Source organism: Sturnira hondurensis, unplaced genomic scaffold (genome assembly GCF_014824575.4).
Source record: "Sturnira hondurensis isolate 20B ecotype Veracruz unplaced genomic scaffold, ASM1482457v3 Scaffold0010128, whole genome shotgun sequence".
Taxonomy (NCBI): domain Eukaryota; kingdom Metazoa; phylum Chordata; class Mammalia; order Chiroptera; family Phyllostomidae; genus Sturnira; species Sturnira hondurensis.
The window spans coordinates 32,106,070-32,123,835 of NW_028082759.1; the positions used below are offsets into that span (position 1 = coordinate 32,106,070).

General features: G+C 36.7%; 1 protein-coding gene and 1 long non-coding RNA gene across 3 annotated transcripts in view; one reads left to right on the plus strand and one right to left on the minus strand.

Moving 5' to 3' along the window:
• The window catches only part of LOC118995512 (uncharacterized), a 14,483-nt gene extending 333 nt beyond the window's left edge, over positions 1-14,150 (plus strand). Inside the window, exons 2-3 of the long non-coding RNA XR_005068282.1 lie at positions 4,475-4,477; positions 13,454-14,150. This is a non-coding gene — a long non-coding RNA (uncharacterized LOC118995512). The remainder of the gene's footprint in view (positions 1-4,474; positions 4,478-13,453) is intronic.
• The window catches only part of CYP7B1 (cytochrome P450 family 7 subfamily B member 1), a 182,982-nt gene that overhangs the window by 91,889 nt on the left and 73,327 nt on the right, over positions 1-17,766 (minus strand). The window lies entirely within an intron of this gene.

The following is a 17,766-nucleotide window of genomic DNA, read 5'->3' on the forward strand; positions in this document are numbered from 1 at the left end:
GCGATTCTGGCTTTGAAGTACACATGTTCACATTTACCTTAAAATGGTCCTAATTATAATCATACCTTAACAACCTATCCAAATCAAATAATATATTCATGTTGATATAGATTATGTCTGTGTGACACGAAAACATAAGTTAACTGACTAAATCACACAACTAGTTGATTTAATGGGAAAAAAATCAACTAAACTTATCTGGTCCTACTGACTGGATAAGGAACATATGGGCTTTGCATTGGATGTATTCAGGCATTTGTCTCTGTGGTCTGCTCAGTAGTTAAGCATAATCACACTTACTGGTGATTCTCAACCTGGGAATGGACCAGACATCCAGGGAGTCTTATTCGTCTCCAGCTCCAGCAAAGGGACAAGTGACTTCCTCCCTCTAGTTGAGAAACACTTACCCTAGGGACCAAGTGTGTCTGCTGGGTTGGGTCTTGTCACTCTGGTGCATTAAGGTGGTAAAAACACCGAGTACCAGGGGAAAGTACAGTCTGCATAATTCAGAGCAATTCAGGAGGGGAATCCCCTTCCCATAATCTTCTCAAACAGCCCCATTTATCTATAAATGTGGACATTTATCTACAAATGTGATTAGAATTCAAGTTGTTTATTGTCTCCTTATACACCAGAAAATTGCTACTGCATTTCACAGACATTATTCTCAATGCCAAAAACCTAACTTTTTTCAATGAATATGTGTTGAATAAATGAACGAATCAATGGGTGAATAAATGGTGTTTTCCAAAGGAGATGAGTTATTTTATAAAAATGTATATCCTAATTTGATGCTGCAAAGCTCACGCCAAAAATAAATTTCAAATGTTAAGCACAAAGTACTATATCATGTTCTTTAGTGTTATAAGATTTTTTTTGTAATGGAATTATTTAGGATTGATGGTTTTGCAGTTAAAGTACACTTTTAAATCAGAAATTAACTTTTAATATATGGCTCGGTGATGATAATACTGAGATATGTAAAGTGTAGTTGCCTTCTTATAGGCAATATACTTGATTAATTTTGAACAATTTAACAGTGAAAGATTAATTAAGAACTTCATCCAGTATAGGCCATCTTTCCTTTCCAATTACATTCCTTTAGAGCCTCTATAACTGTTTTAATAATTGTACTGAAAACGCTAGAAAGTATCGAGATAATACAGGGTGATTCAGCAAGAACAATAAAAATCAGAAACATGGCACTTTGATATTTGGAGCCTTCAACATGGTGATTATATATATATATGTATGTGTGTATGCATGCATATGTATGCATGTATGTATAATGTGTTTTTATATATGTATGTATATACACATGCACGTGTCATGTATGCCATATATATACACACACAACATGATGGTGAGATATATATGTATGCACACATGTATATATATGCATTCTGAACTCCAACAGGTTATTATAACCCAGGAGATCTAAAATCAACCTTAAATTTATTTATATAAAACTACTTTTATATCAAATATCTATTTGAAAATACTTTTCTAGAAAGAAAACAGTACTAAATTCTTCTTATTAAATTTTAGTAGACTACAAGCTTATAATAGTATTTATTTCTTTCTGACAATATAGTTAGAATTATCTTTGAAAAAAGTGTATTCTGTATTTAGCTGTAAACTTAACCTAACTGAAGGCAATTTTAGACTGTGAAGGTAAAGACCAATTTCGAGTTCATGGTAAAATTGACTATGGGACTCTGAGTAAAACATGCTAATAATGAGTATAAGAGGAAATCTTAATTTAGGAGCTCCTGTATATTCAAACTAGGAAGACAGTTATTCTCCAAACAGTCATGCTTCCCAGATACTGAGAAATTGTTAGTACTGTAGGTATATGACTTCTCATTTTTCTAACTATGGTTGTCAAGAACCTAATTCTAATGAAATAGAAATAGTTCTCAACAGTTTAGCAATTATGAAAGTTTCTTTCATTTATTTAGTTTCTGGTAAGCAATTTTCAGCAAGAAATCTTGATTTCTCAGAACAACAGAAATTGGTTCTTGTCCTAAATAACAGCTCTAGTGTTCTTATCAATAGGTGGATCAAATTAAATCCATCCCACCCCCTATTAAAATAGTATCTTTTTTACATGATGTATTCTTCTTTGAAAAGATTTTATTTATTTATTTTTAGAAAGGGGAAGGGATAGAGAGAGGGAGAGACAGATCAATGTGTGGTTGCCTTTTATACGTCCCCCACCAGGGACCTGGCCAGTAACCCAGGTGCCCTGACTGGAAATCAAACTCATGACCCTTTGGTTCACAGGCCAGCACTCAATCCACTGAGCCACACCAGCCAGGGCTTATCCCCTATTAAAATACTAAAATAACACATTAACAAAGGTGTTGTTTGACAGAGGGCTCTCCAGCATCATCTCTATGAAGAGGCTTACAAGGAAGACATGGGTTACACCTGTCTTGGCTATTCACTTTTCACACGTGTCTTACCTCTTTGAATCACAATAATAGTACTGCCTCATTGGCACATAGCCTTCTAGAAAAGAAAGCAAAGATTGATATAAGAAATATATTTTCTTTTAAGAAGGTATTTAAGTTGCTATCAAAAGTGGAATTGAGCAATCCATCTACTTAAGCCATCTAGTAGCTCACAAAATGAGAACATGTATTAAAAACTGTGACTGATTCAGCTGTAAAAAAATAACGGTCAGCATGCATTTAGAACCTACACTTGGAGAACTCGAAATGCATGTGCTATGCAACATATATGTACCAAACAGACCTTCAAGAGAGAAAATGAAAGCCTGAGAGCTCTACTAAAATAGTTTCAGCCTTAATGGAGTACATTTCCATTTAGTTTTGAGGGTCCCTCCGGGCCAACAAAAATAAATAACTAAGCCAACATTGTTTCCCAAATTCCAGAGTCTATTATCTACTTCAATGTTTGTCTGAATCAAAGCCACATTTTCCTGACAATTGACTTATCAGTCAGCTTTCTGATGTCATTTCCAGGTAAAAGTTCTTTCCTAGGCAAAAATGTAAACTGACTTGTGTTTATTTGGTGTTGAAGAGGACCCTCTTCCTCTCTCTTGAATGAACAGAGACCTCACAAACTCAATCAGATCGCAGCCACTTAAAAACCCAGTATAGTCTATTGCAAAGGTGACTTGCAATACAAAGTCAATCACTGGGATTGAATCATTGTCCCTTTAAATAAAAAGTCTCTGCAGTGACTAAAATGGCAGGGCTCTCTTGGATAGCCACTTATTGCCAAGCCATGCTAGTATATCATGTCACAAAAACATTAACATTTGTTAACTCGTTTTTTAAAAAATTTTCTTGGACAATAACTTGTTTTGCTAAAGATTTAAAATCCAAAGTCAAAGTAAAATTCTCTGTAGTCTGACCAATCATTCACTCTGGAGTTCTCAGAAAGGTTTCTTAGTCAATATACACAGAAAATGAGATGAGGCCATTTTTTATAATCCACTACAAAAGTGTATCTGGAAATAGAGAGATATACATGGGTTTACCCTGGGCAGTGAGGGGAGAAAGAACTTTGTAAAATATAGGTAATATATGTTTTCATGTACGTTCATTTATTATTTACTTATATAAATGTATATAATGTATACATATAAAAGAGGTAGACACAACACTTCCACCAAGATGAAGGGAGTGGACCAGAATGAAGAAAAAATGACCAAACAGAAAAATATGAAGAAACAGGAATTCAAAAAAATGAGGACAGGCTTAGGAACCTCCAGGACATCTTTAAACGTTCCAACATCCAAATTGTAGGGGTACCAGAAGGGGGAAAGAAACAGTCACGAGTGGAAAACTTATTTGAACAAATAATAAAGGAGAACTTCCGCAGTCTGGCAAAGGAAATAGACTTCCAGGAAATCCAGGAAGCTCAGAGAGTCCCAAAGAAGTTGGACCTAAGAAGGACCACACCAAGGCACATCATAATTACATTAGCCAAGATTAAAATGAAGGAGAGAATCCTAGAAGCAGCAAGAGATAAGGGGACAGTCACCTACAAAGGACTTCCCATCAGACTGTCAGCTGATTTCTCAAAAGACACCTTACAGGCAAGAAGGGGCTGGAAAGAAGCATTCCAAGTCATGATATCCAAAGACCTACATCCAAGATTGCTCTATCCAGCAAAGCTTTCATTTAGAATGGAAGGACAGATAAAGTGCTTCTCAGATAAGATCAAATTCAAGGAGTTCATCACCACCAAGCCCTTATTATAGGGAATGTTAAAGGGACTTATCTAGGAAAAAGAAGATAAAAAATATGAAAGGACAGCAAAAAAGTGAAAGGAGAGCAAACTCAGTTATTAACAACAACACCTAAAACAAAAGCAAACCAAGAGGACAGCTAGATCAGGAGCAGAACCATAGAAATGGAGATCACATGGAGGGTTAGCAACAGGGGAGTGGGAGGAGGAGAAGGGGGGAGAAGGTACAGAAAATAAGTAACATAGACAGTAGGTAGAAAATAGGGGGGAGGGCAAGAATAGTAGGGGAAATATAGAATCTAAAGAACTTGAGACACGTGGACATAAACTAAAGGGGGGAATGGTGGGGGAGGGGGTGTGCAGGGTGGAGGGGAATGAAGGGGGGAATTAGAACAACTGTAATGGCATAATCAATAAAATATATTTAAAAAAAGATGTAGCGAGATCTGCTACAACTTCTTGAACAGCAGAAGCACTGCACACCAACTCTTTATTTTTCCACATTTCACAGCTGAGTGCAAATGACTTCACGGCTGCACAGCAAACCTACCGGTGTCTGGATCGGTGGCCCCGTCACTCTGGCACCAGTCAATGCAGGGTGGCCCATCACCTCCACTCTCTGGGAAGGGGTACAGGGTGGCACTAAGAGAGGGTGAGGGGTCATGAAAGGCCAGCTGCCCAGTGTTGATCTTGTCATATGTCACCCTCAAAAAGGAGCCCCCATCACAGAGAAGCAAGCCACAGGATCCTCACGTGCATCTCCATTGACAGACGACAAAATGTGCATTCTCAACTGCCAGTTCTTTGGAAAGCTAACTGAGTGGGGCATTTGCTGTTCAGTAAGGTGGGGATACTAAGAAGGCACTATTGAGTGGGGTATTTTAAATTCCAAATATTCTTACAGTATGCCAAGAAAATACTGTAGAATTTCATTTGAATCTTCCAAATAAGGTTTGCTCAGAAAGCCATCTACCCAGTCATCAAATCAACAATGCTAATTGCAATTTACAATGTGCAATGTAGCATGTGCTAATAGTCTTATTATAGTCCTTTTGATAATGCAGATTTAAAATTATTTTTGTCTTGGTCACTATGTCTCAGTCTCATTTTCGGAAATACTTAAAAAATGCTTTTGCGGACACCCTCGCTTTTTTCTCCCATACTTATTATTATCCTACCGCTCATAGGATTCTTTTGAGGACGAAAAGGGATTAAGTAAAGAACTTCATGGAGCATTGGCAGATGCCGACAATTCAGGAAATCATAACCAACAGCAGGAGCAGTAGTAGCAGCATTTGTAGTAGCTGCTCTTAGCCTGACTTTTCTTTTGCAATCAAGAATCTCCTTGAAATTCATATCCTAAAACTCTAAACAAAAAAGGAATCCAATTTGTTTCTACAAAAATAGCACTCTCACAGACAAAAATACGAATACATCAGCAATCCTTTTTTGAAACACCGCTCTGGAACTAGCTTTTTTCAGTAGCACTTATCATCTGGAGCTCAGAACAGGAAACAAGCTGGCCTGCCCAAGGGCAAGTTTTCTGCCATTAACTCAATGCTAGAATCATCATGTCACTCTAAAAGCAGGAACATAAATATAGAGTCATAATTTCATAATATGGTATATATTATTGCCACTTGATTGGGCCTTTTGAACTTGCACTTTGAAAGGACTTTGTTTCGTTCATTGTTGTAGCTACAGCTATGAACTGGCACATTATAGCCAGTCAAGATATATTTGTTGAATAAAGGCTTGAATTTTTATGAAAGTAGATATATTTTCTCTCCTTATGTTATATACTTACAATAACAAAAAATGTAAAAAAAAACTTTGTGAGGTCAAGAGAGAATAATCAGAGAAAAGAAATTTAAGTACAAGAGAGTACACCTTGGTTGACCATTCATTATATACATATGGGAAAGTAAATACCAGCAGATTCTATGGTACTTTACATATTATTCTATCAGTGCATATAACTCCCTGAAAATATTTTATGTCTATATTGTTCTTCTCTCCTAACTATACGTTCTTTGAGGGTTCTTTTTCATCTTTACTCTACCATATCAGAGAAATTCAATAAAACATTAGTTGAATGAATGGATAGGAAGCTAATTAGTGAATTAATTAATGAATACATAGTACCATCAAAAAATTGTCAGTATATTGTATGGGATTCGTTAAATGATATGTGTGAGGACCCAACATTACAAGTTAAAAGCAAGTTTCCCAGTAATACTGATACTGAGAAGCTTGACTGTATCCAGAACAAAGCCTGACACTATTAAAAGAAATAGGAAGTTCAGCATGCACAAATGAAATCCTCAATGTCCAGTATGCAATGAAAGCTATCAGGCATGCAAAGCAGTGGGAAAATATAGAGAAACAACCAATAAAAGAAGCCTCCGAAAATGAGAGAGAGTGAGAACATTAGCAGATAAGGGTGATAGAGTGTTAAATAAAAACATGCCTCATTTGTTCAGGAAAACATAAATTTAAAAAATAGGAAATACAAAAAATAGGGGTTTTAGAGATGGAAAATAAAATATCAAATAAAACTATACTGGGGGAGATCAACAGCAGATTAGATTAGATACTATACAAGAACAGATCAGTCAACTTGGAGAAATAGCAGTAGAAACTATCCAAAAGGAAGAAAAAAAACAGATAAAAGATTAAAAAATAAATAAAAGAGATGTAATGATCAATGGGCCAATATAAAGCAATCTGAGCCATACAAGCAATGAGAATTCCATAATGAGAAATGGGAAAGGGGGAGGCAAAAACATTTTCAAAGAATAATGGCCCAAATTTTTCCAAAGTTTATCAAATTATAAAGTCATGGATCCTTCCTTTTTATATTATGCTATCTCATAAAAATTGCATACCAACTATATAAAAATTCAGCAGCACGATTTAGTGGTAACTGCAAGCACTTACATAGCATTTATCACATACCAGACCCTGCTCTAAACACTTAGCAGGTAGTAACCTCCAGAATCCTCATGAGCTGAGGAGGTAGGAGTTCTCGTCACCCCATTTTACAGATAAGGACACTGACTCCCAGAAATACTAAGTAGAGTGCTCAACACAACCCCAATCTTAACTGGATCCTGGACTCAAATCCATGAGATCTGACTTCAGCATGCAAGCCTTTAACCACTAAGCAACACAGCCTCTGTGTCACCTGTGTAAAGTATAGACATCAACACTTTAAGACTCAAACTTGAGGCAGAGGTGATGATTTTTATGCTAAACACGATATGAAAACAACTCAGTTCAATTGTGCTTCTTTATGTAATATCCATTTACCCCTCACCACCCAGGATCCACAATTATGTTAATAAAATGTGTGTAAATTCATAAACAAAGTGGCAAAAAGACCAAGAACATATTAGCATTCAAATCAGTGTGACCTGACTCAGTCAGCAGAAAACTGTGTGTATCTGGAAGAATGAGCACCTGTGATTTTCTGAAGCCATATTTAAAAAGAAAACCAACAGCATCCAAACACCAGAGTTGCCAGTAACTTGACTCCTTGTAGCCGGAATCAGAGGGTTCTTGCTGACACATGTAACCTCTGCTTGCCCTTTGTCACATATGTGCTTCCCCTGCAAACTGTCAGGAACTTGTCAGAACTGATCAGGAAGTCTACAGCCATTCCTCAGTGACAGACAGACCTGGACATGAATGACAGCACCCCATTTCTGGTTCTGTGTCACATGCTGCATGCAGACTGATGACCTCATCACTCTACTTACTCCTAGGACCTACAGCCGCATACAATAATGATGAGATTTTTTAATGGTTAAAAAACCCCAACAGGATAAACTAAACATTTAATCATATTTTAAACATACATGTGATCTAATGATACAGAGAAGAGATATCTTGTAGAAAGGTGTAGAATCCTTTCTCTTTATGTATGAATAAAGCTGCCCACACTCCTTGTTTGGGAATTCAAACCATTCAAAAAACAAATCTAGGTAGGAGGGAATGGGAGCTTCAGTAGACTGGAGACCCCGATGGCCCCCAAGGCCTCTGACCAATGAATTTCAGGCTAGAATTCTGGAAGTACCTTTGTTTCGTTCCAGTGTGTCCACCTTGAAATTTGGTAGAAATTAGGATTTGTGCTACTCTTCTGGTGGGAACTACTCTGCCTGGTTTCAGGAGTTGTAACTGCCCACCATGGCTAAGGCTGAGTGAGCGACCTCCGGACTGCGAGACACTAAGGAGACTGTTTTACTCAGTTTAATTTTTCGCTGGCAGCAGCGCTGCTTCGGCTTCATCCTCTGCCCCCAGCGCATGGTCAGTTAGTCAATGATGGGTAAGACCCCTTAGAGGAGGGGCAACCTAAGCCAGACATGATCACTTGGGAGGCCCTCAAAGAAGGATTCAGGGGCAGGGGGGCTGCAGCAAAGAGGGAGTGATGGACCCTCGCCCCCCAGCTATTCAGACATAGCCTGAGTCTCCATTTCCATCTGGGAGAAATGCTTCCTGGCTCTAATCCACTTAAGCCTAAAAACCTATGACTGGGAAGGCGGTGTAGCCCTTTTTCAGCTAGAGTGGGTTCCAGGGTGATCAGGTTTAAGAAAGAATATGTAAATCCTGTGAAACCTGCTTTGTTTAGAATGCTCTCATTTAAATGGTAAGGGTCCAAGCAAGAAGTTTGTTCCTCAAAGTTTTATGGCTCTTTAGCTATCTGACCCTGACTAAAAATAAGCTCTCAGTTCTTTGAATGCTATCTATTGTTTGATCCTTACCTGTATTCTTGTGCAAATGAACCAAATAAAAGTCCCTTGAGGAGGGGGCTCTTGGTCCTTCTCCTGTGAGACATGGACCACCTTTCCTCCACAAGCAGATCATGTCTTGGCAGTTTTATTTTCATCTGCGGCGGACGGGGGAACTTGCGGGCAAAATTGCCCCCCACACTCTTCCAAGGGAAAAAAAAGTGAGAATTATAATACTTAAATTGTCTTTTCTGAAAGAGAAAAATCTGGAAAAGTATTTAAAAAGTCTGATACCCCTGAAATATACTGAGACTGTAAAATAAGTGTAAATAATCTTATTAAAGAAGAGACGCAAAATCACTAACTTTGAACATGATTGTAAACTGTATGTTGTATTTTTCAAAGGGGAGAAAGGACAGAAAAGGACACCCACTGGACAATTTACATAAAGTATCAAACAACATTTCATGCTGCCTTCCCTCATTAGGCTTCCTAGCCCACCTTCTTTCATTTTCTCCTCTCATTATTATCCTTGTTGGCCACTTTACTCACATAGATTTTACTGCAAAATAGAGAAAAGGAGAGAATAACCCATTCGGCCATAATTCTAGGATCCTGCCTCTGTTTCTCCATAATGCAGCCGTTATGCTCACATCTAGGTCTGAAGTTGGCCAATGGTGGTTGTTTGGGATGTGGGAGAGTTTGATGAAGCTTCCCAGGGAAAGAGTGGTTCATTCCAGGCATGCAAGGTCCCCTGTTAGTGGTAGCCATTCGTATTTCTGCCTCAAATACACCAGGGATGGATTTTCCTCATGGTAACTGGGAAGTTAAACATGAGGAAGACTTCCCTCAAGGGTCTAACTTATATTCCAGTGTCCAGACAATGATGGTGGGGTTAGTCTTTCAAGGTCACCAAGGTTCCATCTATTGCGCTGCAAAAATCATGATTTAAATAGTCATGAGGTACAGTGGGTTCTAAAGTGCTAAGTTAGCAATGTATAATTTTGAGGTCACTGGGGCATATTTGTAAGGAACTTAAACTTATGACAAATGGGCTTGGTAGGTTTTAAGACAACTACCAGTATACAACTACTATATCTGTCACCCCCAACACGGGATTAAGTGGATTTAGAGGAGTACAAATTTGGAGAGAGCACATGAATGTTACTTGAATGGGCAACCAACATTTATGACAACGAGATGACTCTGTGGCTAATTTTGTTCACAAAATATCCTTCTTCCCACACATCTTCAAATATCAACTACTTAATATATACTAAATGGTTAATTCTAAAGTTTACATTATTAAGATCCCATAAAATAATGCACAAGCTACTCCTTAAACCACTTTTGTGACAAATCTATATGCAGCAGATCCATGTTCTGTTAATTGTCTGTCAAGATATTAACAGTGTTTATTTCTAAAAGGAAGTCTATAATTTTAAAAGCCAAACTGAGCTGATTAGTTAAGACACATTGCTGCTTGCCCAAGTGCCTTAGTTTGTGTGACAGGGCCACAAGCTGCCTTTGGGTTCACAAGGCTCTCAAAACCAGAGATCCATGCTAATGGAACGTTTTCAGCATAAAGCACCCAACAATTAGAGTTAAAGTTTTATTTATTGGCTTTGACCATCTACTTCTGTTATCAACCATAAGGGCCCATACACTTCATCAACCCCTAACAATAGCCGCAAGCTTGGACAATCTGTCTTGCGTCTTCATCGGGTAAGACTTCAATGGAACAGCCTGGATTAAAGAGCAGCCCACGCACAAAATGGAAACTCATTAAAATAAACTTTCTCAAAGGGGGAACCTTCAGTTTCAATTGAACTGAACTGTTTTTATTTCAAAGATGAAAGGCCCATTACCCAGTCATACATTCATGTGCTCTTGGCCTAAGTGCTTTTTATTTGATGACTTTAACTTTGGGTCCCTTCCCATGTCTTTTCTGGAAGCTTAAGAAACATAATAGGAATTCAGTCCTTATTGAGCCTGATTGGAACATAGTATCTGTGAACCTCTTAATAATACTTCAGACCTTTATGGTTTAATTTGCAATGGTGTCCCTTTTGTCTGCCTTACTGGCCTTTAATCTAAGGCATAATAACCCACTTTACATTTATTTGCTGAAAAGCATTGACTACCTAAGGATTTTTTAATGTGCCCATTAGAAATAGCGATTTTTTAAAACACACAGGTATAGTCATTTACACAACAGAACGCAAAGCTGAATGAATAAAGGGATGATGTCAAAAATGATTGTTGCCAATTGTTTTCAGGAAAACTGACTTCCAGCTTTGAGCTGGAAAACTTCACCTTGAACTTATCATGAGCTTTTTTCAGTGAAAGGAACAACATAATAAAATGAAAAAGTCAAGAGACTGAGACAATCTCTGTTATGTGAAAATATCAGCCATCCTATAAAAGAGTAATATAACTGATATTAGCTGAAGCAAATAATAATATTCTCAAAGCTTTAATTTTATATGAATGACCATTAAGTGAAATGAACCACAATCACAGTTACTTAGATACACAGAATATTCAGAGAAAATGGTGATGTTCAAAGCAATGCAAGAACATCCACACAATGGTTGTACACACATGCCATCAAAAAGAAACTGAGCTCTTTAAAACTGGTTGTGTGTCATTAAATAATTTTAATTCATGCTTCTTTGTCTGAAGCCAAAATGTACGTCATGTGCCTATTTTATTTTATTTTTAAGATTCTGTTTATTTATTTTTAGACAGGGGAAGGGAGAAAGAGAGAGAGAAATACACCAATGTGTGGCTGCCTCTCACATGCTCCCCACTGGGGACCTGGCCCGCAATCCAAGCATGTGCCCTGAGTGGGACTTGAACCCGTGACATTTTGGTTCACAGGCTGATGCTCAATCCACTGAGCCACACCAGCCAGGGCTGCACATTTTAAAATATATTAGTTAAACAAATATAGATTTGTTATGAAGATATCCCTTTAAATTATATAATTATAAAATTATATGTAGATATAACTTAAAGTTTATCATAGTTAATAACTAGCATAATGGCCTCTGTGTAATGAAAGTGTTATATAATTTTTCAGCAATATTTTTAGCAAAGTTTGAGTTAGAGCAATTATATTTTTAATTTAATCTGTAAATCACTTCCAAACTTATTGAAAATTAAATATATAAATAAAACCTTTTTCTGTAAACAAAAATCTATTCTCTAAAATAAAACAAAAGATTGAAATCTAAAATATTACAGTCACATATAACCACCAATGGCAAGCTACAGAAAAACACTTGATTCTGCTTAAGTCAAAAACAAGACAGTAGGCTTGGAGTCACTTGTGCTAACCCCACATCACCAAACCAAGACTTACTAACTAATTTAATGACAGTTTCGGCTGTCCGCTAAAGAAAGGTTACATTGCCACAATCAGCTCTTTGCTAGTCTAACTTCTTCCTTGTCCCAACACCTTCTGGCTATAAAAGCCTTTTATTTTGTACGACTATCCGGAGGTCCTTCCTATTTGCTAAATGAGATGTTGCCTAATTCATGCATCCTTGCATAAAGCTATTAAGATCTTTAACATTTACTCAGTTTAATTTTGTTTTTTAATGCTTAGTTAGTTCTTTACCTGTAAAGTCAATCTCAACTTTCTTGAATATTTTTGCTTTGTGCTTGTTTTGTTTTTAGCAGAAAATGTATTAAAACTTCAACATTAATTTTAACTGCACAAACAACAAAACAAAACCCACTGTCACTGAAATTACAAACAACTCTGTCATTCCCCAAGTTGCACAACCAGCTCAAGTACAACACAAACTTCTGTTCTGGCTATTAAAACACTGAGCAAAAACTGTGCTTTGCTCAGCCAGAATCACATGGATACAGAGTTTCTCTACCTGTTTTTTTTTAATACCTTAGTTTTTATATTTTATTTTATATGTTTTTTGGTCTTACCACATCTACCCTATTATCAATATGAAACTTGTGTGTTATTGTTTTTTAGAGTTTTCTGCATGCTTGAAATATTTCATAATAAAATACGTCCGGCTCTCCCTGTTATCATCTGCCTCTTGTACATAATGATTGTTCTTGGTTTGTTGTTGCTCCAGTCGCTGCTCCTCTTTTCCTGTGCATACTGAGCTCATCAGCTTCTTTCTCTGCATCGTGACTTGGCTCACTCTTCCTCTGGCCTTTGGGGGCGAAGCCTGTCCCTCAGCTCTGGACCCCTCTAAATGGGGAAGTTTTCTCTTTCTGCTCTTGTCATCCACACCCTTCCAGACAGGGGGCCATTTAGATCTGTAGTAGAGGTAGAATTTGCCATTTTCTGAAGTACAAATATACTTAACAATTTAAACTGAACATCTAAGTTAGTGAATATATTTTTCTCGAAGCAGATAATCTTAAATTCTCCTAAACTCACATGTGCAGAATTGTGGGCCAGCTGACTTTCCTGCCAGCCCTTAAGTTTCTATTTGGGAATTTTTTTATGATTTTGGTAACAGCCTAAGGAGATGTTTTCATCAACTCAAAGAAAAAAATTAAAATAAAAGACTTTTTAAAATTTTGCTTTTGCTGATAATGTATGTCAGCTAATCTGTTAGATTAAATAATTTTTCCTCATGTAAAGAGTTGTTCAAACATTAATGTGCTTTCATTAGATAACAATGTATGCAGTTTGCCCAATAAGATACTTTTACTTTGCAGAATAAAGTAAAGTGAAATACAATAAGCAACAAGCTCTCAGGAAAAGCTAAAATAGTTCTGTCTCCCTTTAGGCAAAATCAGCATAAAAATATAGATGAAGGATGATTAAAAGACTCATATTTGTAATGTACAGCATTAGAAATAGGAATTATTCCACCAAGAATGTTTGTTCATAAAATATGATTGTTGTTAATCAGAAGCTGTTCTTACCTAAAAGATAACTTAAGGAACTTGCATTTAATATAAGCCATTTGTAATTTTAAAAATAACATAATGGGACATACATGCTTTCTGGTCATCAGAAGGTTATAAAAGCAGAAACTATGATAAATTCCTTGTGTAATAAAATTGGCCAAAGTTTCCTACAGCTTTCAGAAGACCACTCTGTAAGTTCCATTTTCTGAGTGTGAAGCTCCTTCCTCATCTTCAGCATCACAGCTATCATATAAATACCATTGTAAACTTCATTTGGAACCCATGGCCTCTCTAGGCCGCTCTTAAAAATGAAAAACAAGAGCAGCCAAAACCTGTCCAGTATATGCTCGCCAGACCTTATATGGCCCCTCAGAGAAGTACCCAAAACATACACAGTCCTGAAAATATGGTTAAAATATAAGCTACAAAACCACTTTAATTCAAACAAATTTTGTTTCTATTTAAATAGATCATATAAAATGTGCAATGATTTAAACAAAGTATTAGATGATAAATAGCTTTTCAAATTTGCACATAGCAATGACACCTACCAAAGAAAATTTAACATCATTAAAATGCTTTGCTTTTTCATTGAAACTGTGTTCAAAAAATGAGATGTTTGTGATTTTTGTTTTTATGATATCATCTTCTGATGCTGTCCTAGGAAAGTGGGAAACCATAGTAGCAAATTTCAAAATAGCAAACAGATGATTTAAAGGATTTACCGAGTATTTTGTGGGGGGAGAACTTAAAATTTTTCCCCTTCTTTTTCTTTTTGCCTTAATCCTCTCATTTGGTTTAGAAACATAAGGCCCTGTTCACTTCATTTAAGCCTTACAATGACTGGAAGCCCAATCAATCTGTCTTGTGTCTTCTTAGGGTAAAGCTGCAATTGAGCGGAAGCAACAGATGAACAAAGCCCACATTCAAATCTGTAGCTCATTAAAATAACGTTAAAATAGAGTGAAATCTCAATTGTAAGTGAATTGTAGCTTGCTTTTTTTTCCTGCTAAATACAATTTGATTAATAAACTATACAAGCATTAGCCCTGAATCAGTGGTCTTTAAAGTAAATTTAAATAAATACCTTGTTCTTTTTTAAAATTTGAACATTTTGAAAGACATTTTGGAAATAGGTTTTCAGCAAAGCACTAAACGAGATAACGCTGTAGCATGTCATCTCATCAATAAAGACCTGAGTCACAGAGACTATATAGTACACGGAGGAACCGTTGACGTAACAGTTCTGCCTCTGAAGTCCTATGATACTATCATGATGCACCATCAGGGCAGTTTCCATATGAAAGTGTCCATCTTGGTTTTCTGTGTAACAATGTGCTATCCTTATTATATGAAATGTTAAAGGGACTTATCTAACAAAAAGAAGATAAAAAATACAAACAGTGAAAGGACAGCAAACTCACAGTTATTAACAACCACACCTAAAACAAAAGCAAACTAAGAGGACAGCTAGATCAGGAGTGAAACCATAGAAATAAAGATCACATGGAAGGTTAGCAACAGGGGAGTGGGAGGAGAAGGGAGGAGAAGGTACAGAGAATAAGTAGCATAGATGGTAGGTAGAAAATAGATAGGGGGAGGGCAAGAATAGTATGGGAAATACAGAATCTAAAGAACTTGAGACACACGGACATAAACTAAAGGGGGGGGAATGGTGGTGGAGGGGGTATGCAGGGTGAAGGGGAATGAAGGGGGGAATAGGACAACTGTAGTGGCATAATCAATAAAATATATTTTTAAAAAAACAATGTGCTATCCAAATTCCCATTCAGGAAAATTTGTAGAACTTCTGTGAGTGTTAAGTAAAGTGGAAATTCAGTAGGGGTATACACAAGTACACACACTATCTCTGGCAATTTGTTTTCAATTTGATCCTATGGATTCTTATCTGTAGCTAATCCAGGCCCAAAACACATCTGACACATTTGATAAGGGATAGTCAGTTTGTGAATGTCAATGGGAACACATTATATCCATTCTTATGTATGCCTGATGTTTTTTTATGTAATTAAAAAGATCCCTCCTTTTAAATGCAGACAGTACAATAATTCATCAAAACAACTTGTAATACTCAACTGCCTCTTAAATCTGATCTTATAAATGATGCCTTCTGAAATTAAAAGTAACATGAACTTAGTTTGTTTAAAATTAATTGTCTGCTATGAAGTCTTATAAGAAAGGAAATGATGACAAGTCCCGACCAGATAAAAGCATAATCATGTCCTACAAACTGCTTTTCAGGGCAACTGGAGATAACTACTAAAATAAAAAAGGTACATACTCTTCAACCTCAAAACTTTACCTCTAGGAGACCTATCCCATAGAAATAAAAGCACCAATATGAAATCAGATGTAATAAAAAAGATTTAGTATTTAAATATTTAAATATTTTAATATATAACTATTAATATTTAAATATTTTAATATATATTAAATATTTAAATATTTAGACAGAAATGTCTCTTGGGGCAAAACCAAACAAAACAAAATAGAAAAACTATGAACCATCCAGACTATGGACTATTACATATTGAAATTTTTAAATAAGCATGTACTGTTTATATAGCCAGATTAAACAATAATGCTACTTTCATAAATAAAGAAGAGAGAGCTGAGAAACAAGACTAGTTGGAAACGTTTCGGACCATGGACAGCTTTGCAGATCAGTCCCTAACTTCTCCATATGCTTGGTTTTTAATTTGGGGTAAATCACTGAATTTCTCTAAGTTTCTATTTCAACATCTGCATAAAATAATAAAGCAGACATTAAATAAAATCCTATATTTAAAACATATAGAAGAGGGCATGACCACAGTAGGCCCTCGGTGCACCATGATTCATATATCCCTCACCATCCCTTCTTGACCAAGGGAGCTGGCTTTCTTGCTGATAGGGCGATCCAGGTTCAGGCTGAAGTAGCTACTAGAAATCTCTCAGATATACACAGAACTGGGGTCTGAGCCTCCAGTCGGATCAGAGAAAGGAGAGCAGGGGGTCAGGAAGCAGAACAAGGATGAAAGAGGGACTAACTTCTTAGTTATCTCCTTGGTGATGTGAATAGAAAATATGATGATGAATCCCTTCGTTTATTCAGTACAATGAGAAAAATGAAAGCCTCTAAACCTCTGAAATGTTTGAAATCTGGGATCTGATGATCCACCTGGTGTCCCTTCTTCATTGTGTCCCAACCTGGCTCACTGGCCCACCAAAGGCCCAGTCTTCTTCAGCAGCACACACTCCCCAGGCCTTCCCGCCGCCGCCAGGGGCTGTTGTGTTGGGCGTGGGGTCAGAGATTTCTGAGCAATCACAAAGGAAGCAGACGGTATGCTTCATGGATAGCTGGTCCCCTTGTGAGGATCTGACTGACATTTTTTAATTAAACTGGCCCACTGGAGTTTAATTAAGGTGCTGTCTTCTGGAAGTGAAACTAAAAGAAAAATATATCCCTTTTATGGAACAAGTATGTAGAACAAAAATCTTCTTTCAGCTCTTGATCTTTAAAAGAACAACAACAATAACAACAACAAAAATAAACTAACAAAAATACTCTCCATTGTTTCTCTTACCCCTTAACCTTTTCATTTTTTAATTAGCAAAATTATTGTAAAAGTGATTTAAAATGAACCAGAGGCCATCCTCATAACGCTACATGTATCTGAGAGACCAGAGATTGAATACACCCCTTGGGGATCAGGCAGTCCTTCATTTTAACGTAGCTTCATAGAACTCAACTTAGAAAATGTGCATTGACTAATCACCTTGAAATGACACAGTTCCATCAAATATGTATTTCGAGTCTTTCAGGGAAACTCACAATGTAAAAAAAAGGAAATCATAAAAAAAAACTTCTAATTTTGGAAAGAGCACTGGACTGGGAATCAGGAGAGCTGGCTTT